General features: G+C 41.9%; 1 long non-coding RNA gene across 1 annotated transcript; it reads left to right on the forward strand.

The window, feature by feature from the left end:
- The first annotated feature begins 3,952 nt into the window (after window positions 1–3,952).
- On the forward strand, window positions 3,953–10,246 carry LOC124005776. Its single transcript, XR_006833687.1, has 3 exons — window positions 3,953–4,262; window positions 5,360–5,474; window positions 8,632–10,246. It is a non-coding gene; the product is annotated as an uncharacterized LOC124005776 (long non-coding RNA).
- Window positions 10,247–10,508: the final 262 nt, after the last annotated feature.

A 10,508-nucleotide genomic window follows, 5' to 3' on the forward strand; every position in this document is an offset into this window, starting at 1 on the left:
CACATGTTCACTTCTGGTGCTGTATCTCCGATCAGACTACACGTCCCCCATCCACCCCTCCCACATGAGTCGGGAGTGCATAATATGGTGATAATGTATTGATATGTGAGATTCCTAGAAGCATCAAGCATTATGTGATCTTTACAGTCATTCATTAATATACGTAATCTCATTGTCTCAATGCCAATTGATGATTGTCATCACACTCCCCCCTGCCTGCTTTTCTCCCACTGACATGTCAACTCTGGGTAGTAGGTGTTCTAAGCTGCATTCAAATTGGCCTGTTTACACTTGTGGCCAGCCCAGTTGGTTCCCATTTACTTCAAATGGCTTGTGCTAATGGTTTTGATTGTCCAGAAGCCTTGTTTTACAAGCCACACTGCAAAGATGTGATGGAAATGGTGGTAATGAGGAAATATGGAAACGGTAGTGCACACACTACGGTCATAATGAGGAAATATGGAAACGGTAGTGCACACACTACGGTCATAATGAGGAAATATGGAAACGGTAGTGCACACACTACGGTCATAATGAGGATATATGGAAACGGTAGTGCACACACTACGGTCATAATGAGGAAATATGGAAACTGTAGTGCACACACTACGGTCATAATGAGGATATATGGAAACGGTAGTGCACACACTACGGTCATAATGAGGAAATATGGAAATGGTAGTGCACACACTACGGTCATAATGAGGAAATATGGAAACGGTAGTGCACACACTACGGTCATAATGAGGATATATGGAAACGGTAGTGCACACACTACGGTCATAATGAGGAAATATGGAAACGGTAGTGCACACACTACGGTCATAATGAGGAAATATGGAAACGGTAATGCACACACTACGGTCATAATGAGGAAATATGGAAACGGTAGTGCACACACTACGGTCATAATGAGGAAATATGGAAACGGTAGTGCACACACTACGGTCATAATGAGGAAATATGGAAACGGTAGTGCACACACTACGGTCATAATGAGGATATATGGAAACGGTAGTGCACACACTACGGTCATAATGAGGTAATATGGAAACGGTAGTGCACACACTACGGTCATAATGAGGAAATATGGAAACGGTAGTTAGTGCACACACTACGGTCATAATGAGGATATATGGAAACGGTAGTGCACACACTACGGTCATAATGAGGAAATATGGAAACGGTAGTGCACACACTACGGTCATAATGAGGAAATATGGAAACGGTAGTGCACACACTAGGGTCATGTGACATGGAGGGTAGGTCTTTAAGCCCGGTAAGCGCTGGGGAGAATGGAGATCACACAACTTTTAAATCAATCAGATTTATGATGTGCTGTAATGCTGATGCGGAGTCGTTGCTATCAGATCGGTGACTCTGAGGAGAGATTGAAGCTCTGACGGTAGCACAGTCTCAGCTGCTGATGCCTCCAGCTCTCACCATTTATCAGCCCACATCCCTCAGTGGAGAAACCCCCGAGTTGTTTTAGATGGGAACAGTAGGGGGAGTGAGGATGCAGGAAGGAGCTATGGAAGGCTGTCATTGGCTGTGAGTTTGGGGGCATGCTGTATGTGCTCACAAGACTGGTGCAGCAGAAACATGAAGCTAATGACAGTTTTACTGCTCCTGTGTCTGAGGGAGAGATTTGAATACTGCAAAAATATCCTCTGTTTACAATGTAAAACCCCAAATAATGCATGCAAAGCAGAATTAGGCTGTTATTTATCAAAATCCAGAAAAGATACATTAAATTCTACAACCACCTAAAAGGAATCGATTCCCAAACCTTCCATAACAAAAATCACCTACAGAGAGATGAACCTGGAGAAGAGTCCCCTAAGCAAGCTGGTCCTGGGGCTCTGTTCACTAACACAAACCGAGCCACAGGACAGCAACACAATTGAACCCAACCAAATCATGAGAAAATATAATTACTTGACACATTGCTCAATTTGTCGTCAAACTAGAATGCTATTTGGCCCTAAACAAAGAGTACACAGTGGCAGCATACCTGACCACTGTGACTGACCCAAACTTAAAGAAAGCTTTGACTCAGTGAGCATAGCCTTGCTATTGAGAGAGGCCGCCGTAGGCAGACCTGGCTCTCCAGAGAAGACAGACCATGTACACTGCCCACAAAATGAGGTGGAAACTGAGCTGCACTTCCTAACCTCCTGCCAAATGTATGACCATCTTAGAGACGCGTGTTTCCTTCAGATGACACAGATCAACAAAGATTTTAAAAACAAACCCAATTTTGATAAACTCCCATATCTACTGGGTGGAATACCACAGTGTGCCATCACAGCAGCAATATTTGTGACCTGTTGCCATAAGAAAAGGGCAACCCGTGAAGAACAAACGCCATTGTAAATGCAACCCATATTTGTTTATTTGACCTTTTGTACTTTAACCATTTGCACATCGTTACAACACTGTATATAGACATTTGAAATGTCTTTTACTCTTTTGGAACTTCTGGGTAATGTTTCATGTCAATTTGTATTGTTTATTTCACTTGTGTTTTTTTAATCTACTTCACTTGCTTTGGCAATGTGAACGTATGTTTCCCATGCCAATAAAGCTCTTAAATTGAATTGAGAGAGAGATTAGATATTTTTGGAGGGCTGCTGCTGCTGCTCTCGCTCGCTCGCTCTCTCTCCCCATCCCATCTCCTTTGTGTTTTTCCATAGCCTCTCTGTCCCTCTCTTCCTGGTCTGACGGCAGCTCTTGGGCAGGCATTTTATAGCTTGATCTGAAATGTCATGTCATTTGAGAGGATGTATTGACGAGGGTGGCTGTCTCTTTCACTGTACTAATATTTTTAATAGATTTAGCCTATATCTGAACCTCGACATCCAACACGTTCCAGAGCTACAATTCCCCAAATTGGTTTACCAGACAAGTGTCCCTGATTTTTTTTGTCAATTTAAATTACATTGGATAAATTGATATCAGTATGTTCTTTATTCACTTTGAGAATGTTGACCGAGAACCTGTTCAAAGCCAAAGATTGACTTAATTTAATCTCCTCATCGGATTATTTGAAAGGAGACCCAACAATCAGATTACTTTATTTTAAGGTTGTTTATCGGACCCCTGCTTTGCTGACAGATTTAAAAGAAAGCTTTGGATTGGTCTACTGTGTGATCTTGGCCACAAGGTGATCGCCCATGAATCTCTATAGTAACACATTTTTTGATAGTTGAGTAGTGAAGGAGCCCTTCAAAGATATAGAACACATCAAATAGCATTGCCCAAAGGGACATTGATCTAGCATGGCATGATGATGGGATCCTACTGCAAGGCTGTGAGGTCATTGTCCATTTAACAGTATGGATGTCAAGCAATGCCATGGACATAATTAAAAGTAAGATTCTGGTGACGTAAACATTAGTTTCATAATTGTTTGGAAGATTTCTGGCAGAGAAACTGAAACTCTTAGCCCAGTGAAATGGAAGGAGTTTATGTAACACCAAAACCAACTCCATGACTACAATCATAAAGGCGAAATGAACAAGGAGTGATCAGTTTTGGAAGGCAAATCCTGATCTTTCTCACATATCATTCCTGAGGGCAGGTCAACGTTGTTACATAATCCAATGTGTTGACACGCATGTTCCCTTAGACGTGTGCCTTTTAAAGCTTATGAACTCTTTATTTGTATTTTTTTTCTCTCTTTCCACTTTGTTGGCTGGATGAGCAAATACCATCTGACAGGTCGCAAAGAGTTTTTACACTATGGGGAGGTGGGTTGGGCTTATGTGTGTTAGAGCGCAAGCCACAGAGATTGATGCATTTCGACAGCTGTGTGTGTGTGTGTGTGTGTGTGTGTGTGTGTGTGTGTGTGTGTGTGTGTGTGTGTGTGTGTGTGTGTGTGTGTGTGTGTGTGTGTGTGTGTGTTGGGCAAGTCTGCAGATCTGGTTGGGTGAGACCGGGCTATATAAAAGGGCGGAGCACAAAGCTGAAGCTTTCTCAGTAGTTCTCCCGTCACACTGCTGGGTACCCAAACTACCAGGTGCTCTTTGGTTGGCTGGGCGCTAGATGGTTGGAGGTTAGACTGGCCAGTTGGAGTAGCAGCCACAGGATCTTTACCACCACAGAGCCTGTGAAAGGTGTGGAGGATCCAACTTTTTTTTCCACGACTGCATTCCGGACCGCCTTTTTCCCCTGGAGCAAGTCGGAAACCCTGAATTTCAAGTCATTTTTTTGCCGCATTCCTCCTTTTTGCCTGACCAAAAGGGTGTAATCGCAACCAGGTTGGCATATGAATCCCTCACGTTTCTACCTTCCCTGCACACTGCCAGCTTTTCCCCTTGCCTCCCCAGTGAAATTGTTGTTATTGATGCGGTGAACTTGGTGAACTTCGACATAAGACCCATGTTATTGGTCATGGAGAGATGCATTTAGATGGTGGCATAATGAGTTAGTTAGGATCTCTTTAGAGATCCTACCCCACCCCACCACCACACACAGCTGGTCCTGTTTACTTGACTTGTGAGTTGGAGCACTATCGCTCAGTTTTACGCATCTCGCAGGAATGTACTTCAAAGCAAGCCACTCAAGCAGTTGGAAGTAAAGAAAAAAATACAATTGAACATTTTTTTTAAAGGATAGAACTGGGCTCTTTCCAATTATGGTTGTCACTTTTGAATAAGATCTGTAATATTGTCCTGAATTTAGTGTTGAGGGAATTCCTTAAATTGGCATGATAACAATCAAGATGACCTCTCATTACATGTGATATCTTCAGAGGCTGAATGAATGTAACGTTTTTCGACTCGTGTCCAAGTTTGCGGCTTCGTGAATAGCAGCATTGTTTCCCTCGTCAGATCTAGTTCAGGCATGCCGATTAGAGATTATTATTACATTTCTTTTTAAAGGTTCTGAGAAATGGTGTTAGGTCCAAAACCAGACCAGATGTTAGTTCTGACGATGGCACTCTTCTGGATGGGTTTGTCTGCAAATAGACTAGACTGCACTGGACATGACCGGATCAGGGAGACTGGGTTTGTTCATCGTCCTCGCCTCAGGCAAGAACTGTTCCCTTCCTCAAAGCCGTTCAGATGGTTTGAGTTTATTTGCAAGCATAGAAAACTGCCTCGTTTCTCATAATGCCACTCTGTCGCCGGTATCAAACTTGAAGACAGGCTTTGGTTTAATTTGTAAGCACACTTTTGTCTTCCTCAGTGTTCAACAAAGTTTAGTTTGATGTTATTGTCTTCTACTTGGATGGTTCTAAAAACACTTTTTTTTTACATTGAGGCATCCGTATGCCTCTACACATGGGATGAATTATGGTTTCCTATTGGCTTAGTGGGCCAATGGAGTGACTCCATTATCTCTTTCTCTTCAGGTCTCCAGACCAGAGCTGCATCAACACACCGCGCAAAGAAACCAACCCCAGACCCACGACAGACATGATCATCAGACTGGGCAGGCTGACCCCTGGATACTTCCGCCTCCTACAGGTTTGTAAACTATTGACGGCCTTTCATTGGGGTTTTGTGTGTGCCTAATACTGTATGAATTCATGCGGAAGGAAATATATTGACATTTCTCTACTTATTGATATGACTTGTTACAGTGAGTCAGCACTGAATAATGTAAAGATGCAGTCCATGTGGAATCGTCAACACTTTTTTTTTTAAAGGAAGAAAAAAACCACCATTCAAGTTCAGTGAAACAGTATTGTGTTCTAGAGTCGCAGATGCATTAGAAATTAGTCATATGGGCAGCATATCCGCTCCCACCCAGTCAATGAAATTCCTATTCTCCTTGCCACAGTTTGGTATTTGCTGATCTTTACGCTTGAATAACAATGGCCATGGCCCATTATTTATTTATTTGTGTTTTTTTTTGTTGAATAGAGTCCTTGTTGACTTAGGAAATGTCAGCTAAGATGTATCTCTTATGAGGGAGTTATGATTCACTCGACTTGGAATGTAAGAGCAGCGTGACAAGGTTTAACTTCCCCCTTGGCTCAGATGTGAATGTAAGCAAAATGAAAAATGGACCACGTCAGAGTATTTGAGCGTTATTCCAAGGCCATGGTTTCTCTCCTCACATCCAGTAGCTAAAAGCTAATGAAAACGGCCTCTAATCCTCTTAAAATTAAGTAGTGTTTTCCCCCTTATTGCCTGAGCTCTACTGTGGACTCTCAACGGTGCAAGTGACCAGTTGTTAAAACGGCATGACTAACACTAACTTGTCATGTTGAATTCAGCCAGGCGGGAATCTGGGCCTGGTGTATAATAGTAGCCACTTTCCCCAGGACCCCCCATCTGCGACGCACAATCTGCTTTCATCAACAAAGCCACTGATATGATTAGCATTGACGCTAATGCTAGTGATATTATTTCCTCCCCCATTCTTTTGTTCCTCCTCCGCCGCAATAATCCTTTACGGCCATGAATGTGATGCATGTCATCATTTGTGTAAAGTGTTTTCTCTGATATTTTAACTCATTGGAAAACAAATACCCCAAATACAGACTTTAGGAGAAAGTGACTCGTTGTTACATAAAATTACACATGTTGCTGTGATAATTGCTTTGTGGAAGGAGGAATTGAATATGTGTGATGGTAGTGAGGACGTCTCTGCATTCTGGTTTGAATTTATGGTTCATGATGGTTATTACGCTTTCAGATACAGTAAGTTGAAGTCGGAGGTTTACATGCACTTAGGTTGGAGTCATTAAAACTCGTTTTAATAACAGATTACTTCACTTATAATTCACTGTATCACATTTCCAGTGGAGCAGAAGTTTACATAAGTTGACTGTGCCTTTTAAACAGCTTGGAAAATTCCAGAAAATGATGTCATGGCTTTAGAAGCTTCTGATTGACTCAAATTATGTCAATTAGCCTATTGGAGGTATAACTGTGGATGTATTTCAAGGCCTACCTTCAAACTCAGTGCCTCTATGCTTGACATCATGGGAAAATCAAAATAAATCAAGACCTAAGAAAAACAATCGTTGACCTCCACAAGACTGGTTCATCCTTGGGAGCAGTTTCCAAACACCTGAAGGTAGCATGTTCATCTGTACAAACAGACTGTCCAGGAGTTGGCAGATACTTTAGTCCAGGTCTGGGAGGAGATCCCTCAGGAGACCATCCGCCATCTCATCAGGAGCATGCCCAGGCATTGTAGGGAGGTCATACAGGCACGTGGAGGCCACACACACTACTGAGCCTCATTTTGACTTGTTTTAAGGACATTACATCAAAGTTGGATCAGCCTGTAGTGTGGTTTTCCACTTTAATTTTGAATGTGACTCCAAATCCAGACCTCCATGGGTTGATAAATTTGATTTCCATTGATCATTTTTGTGTGATTTTGTTGTCAGCACATTCAACTATGTAAAGAAAAAAGTATTTAATAAGAATATTTCATTCATTCAGATCTAGGATGTGTTATTTTAGTGTTCCCTTAATTTTTTTGAGCAGTGTATATAAGTGTTTGGTCATAATGTCCATGCATATGTTTGGAGGAAAAAGGAGGAAGTTTGCAAGCTGAAGAACACCATCCCAACTGTGAAGCACGAGGGTGGCAGCGTCATGTTGTGGTGCTGCTTTGTTGCAGGAGGCACTGGTGCACTTCACAAAATAGATGGCATCACGAGGAAGAAAAAGTATGTGGATTTATTGAAGAAACATCCCAAAACCCCAGTCAGGAAGTTAAAGCTTGGTCGCAAATGGGTCTTCCAAATGGACAATGACCCCAAGCATACTTCTAAAGTTGTGGCAAAATGGCTTAAGGGCAACAAAGTCAAGGTATTGGAGTGGCCAACACAAAGCCCTGACCTCAATCCTATAGAAAATGTGTGGGCAGAACTGAAAAAGCATGTGCGAGCAAGGAGGCCTACAAACCTGACTCAGTTACACCAGCTATGTCAGGAGGAATGGGCCAAAATTAACTTATTGTGAAAGGCTACCGGAAACATTTGACCCAAGTTAAACCATTTAAATGCAATGCTACCAAACACTAGTGTGTATCTGACAATAAAAGCTGAAATAAATCATTCTCTCTACTATTGTTCTGACATTTCACATTAAAATAAAGTGGTGACTAACCTAAAACAGGGAATTTTTACTAGGATTAAATGTCAGGAATTGTGAAAAACGGAGTTTAAATGTATTTGGCTAAGGTGTATGTAAACTTCAACTGTACATCTGGTTAGTAAATCAAGATTCTCCATTTTATTTTATTTTTTAAATGTATTGTACCTTTCTATTTAACTAGGTAATAAGAACAAGTTCTTATTTACAATGACTGCCTAGGAACAGTGGGTTAACTGCCTTGTTCAGGGGCAGAACGACAGATTTTTAAATTGTCAGCTCGGGGATTCGATTTAGCAACCTTTCGGTTACTGGCCCAACACTCTAACCACTAGGCTACCTGCCGCCCAGGTAGCGGTATTGTTTTTGAAAGGAAGAAGCTTCATTGCATTTTTTTGTTCTGTACATTTTCATGTTTCATCACATTCAATTATCTTTTTTATAGAATCTTTGACTTAAATGTTGCCTAAGGCATTGGTTTTGCTTTTCCAGATTTGGTTCAGATATGTTCTCCGACCCATATGTTGATAACTCAACTTTTGCCTTTTGTGTGTTCTCTCTACAGAGACAGGTGGCGGGTGAGGTGCAGACCCAGCCACAGGACCGCGCGGTCAACCAGATAGCTATGATGCTGGCCATCATGGGCCTGAGCCTGTCCTACTACAGTGCCAAACAGATGACCGAGAAGGTCCAGAGGCTCCAGAAGAGAAGAGATCCCCATACCCCCTGAAGAGACCCCCCCCCCCCCCCATGGAGATGACAGTGTCGGTGTCCAGAACAACACCTTTTCGTTCAGACACTGGAGTTTTACTGGGATCACTCTCAATGCGAGGAGAATTCGGGGGCTGCTGCTGTTAAGGGTATCTTAATTTTTCACCCCAATGGATGTTGGGAGGACCTTGTGGGTCGATATAAAAAAAATGGGGGGGGTGTGTGTGTGTATGTGGGAAAGGCCCATGGTGGGGTTTGTGTGGTCCTGATAAAGTTTGGGGGGTAAAAAGTACAACCAGCTGTCTCTGGTCAGGCTGGGCCCCCGCTTCAGTCGTTGCCAGGTACATGCGTGCAGGATGCCGTCAATACTGTTCTGAGCTAAAAAGGGATAGAGAAATGCTTAATTGAATATTCTAATGTACTGTGAATCTTGCCAGTGAATCTTGCCAACTATATGACAGTTTGTCTAAAATAACTGAACAGTAATTATTTTTTAAGGGAAGGCTATCTGCACTTGAGATGCATCTAGTAATGACTGAAGGCGGGCCCGTAGTGTGGTTGAAATGGGAAGAAAGGAACCCTCTTAGGTTTTTTGTAATTCCTTATTGTTAAATTTTTTAATTGAGCCATGTGAACTAGATGTGGAGGAGTCTCAAACTGGTCAATAATTCCACACATGTTCAATATCTGTTAATGTCAGACACAAACAATCGTACATTACTGGTGAAATTAAGTATTTTAACGTTTTGGGAACTTGCTTATCCAAATATATGAAAGAAAGGCACTTCAATCACAACTTTGTTTTTCACAATGTTTCTAGATTAAAGTCTTGATAAAAATGTGTGGCTTTCTTTAAAGAACTCGATCTGCAATAGCTATTAGGTGTTACCACAAATATTCTAACTTTAGTAAACGTTGCATGGGTGTGCGGCTTTTATTCTCTACGTTAATACTGTCACATTCAGTTTTTTTAAAGGATGATAACCATGAATGTATATTTCTATGATGTTTTTATAGAAAAGCTGTGACTTGAATAAAGCTGTGACTTGAATAATAAGAACTGTGGCAGTTTAGTAAGGATTTTAAGGTGTTTGGGAATTTTGGAAAAACCGACGTGAACAAGCATTTTATCACTATTTAGTTTAGGGGAACTTCTTTAATCTCAATTTTTTTCTGTGAAAAGACGATCTTGCCCCACCATTTCAGCTCAATAGCTGCTTGGTTGGATTTGGCATATTAGACTCTTGCAGCACCACTTCCTGTATCGCAGGGTGTCTGGTGTCCGCAGGAGTGTGCAGTCTGCACGCACAGGAAGTGTTCAGGCCTCCAGACAGCCGTTGTCTTCATAACTGGGGCATCTGTATCTGTAGTCTGTACCAGTTTGCCCTCAAATCCGTTGCCCCTCCTGCACCAATTTAACAGTGGTGGCAAAATCACAGGGCAATGTTTTAATCTATACCGAAAAAAATATAAACGCAATAATTTCAACGATCTTACTGAGTTACAGTTCATATAAGGAAATTGATTTATTGAATTTTCTTTGCCCCTAATCTATGGATTTCACATGACTGGGCAGGGGTGTAGCCATGGGTGGGCCTGGGAGAGCATAGGCCAACCCACTTGGGAGACTGGCTCACCCACTGGCAGCCAGGCCCATCCAATCAGAATTATTCTTTCAGCACAAAGGACTTTAATGCATACAGAATTACTCCTCAGTTTCATCGGCTGTCT

Source organism: Oncorhynchus gorbuscha, linkage group LG19, assembly GCF_021184085.1.
Source record: "Oncorhynchus gorbuscha isolate QuinsamMale2020 ecotype Even-year linkage group LG19, OgorEven_v1.0, whole genome shotgun sequence".
Classification (NCBI taxonomy): domain Eukaryota; kingdom Metazoa; phylum Chordata; class Actinopteri; order Salmoniformes; family Salmonidae; genus Oncorhynchus; species Oncorhynchus gorbuscha.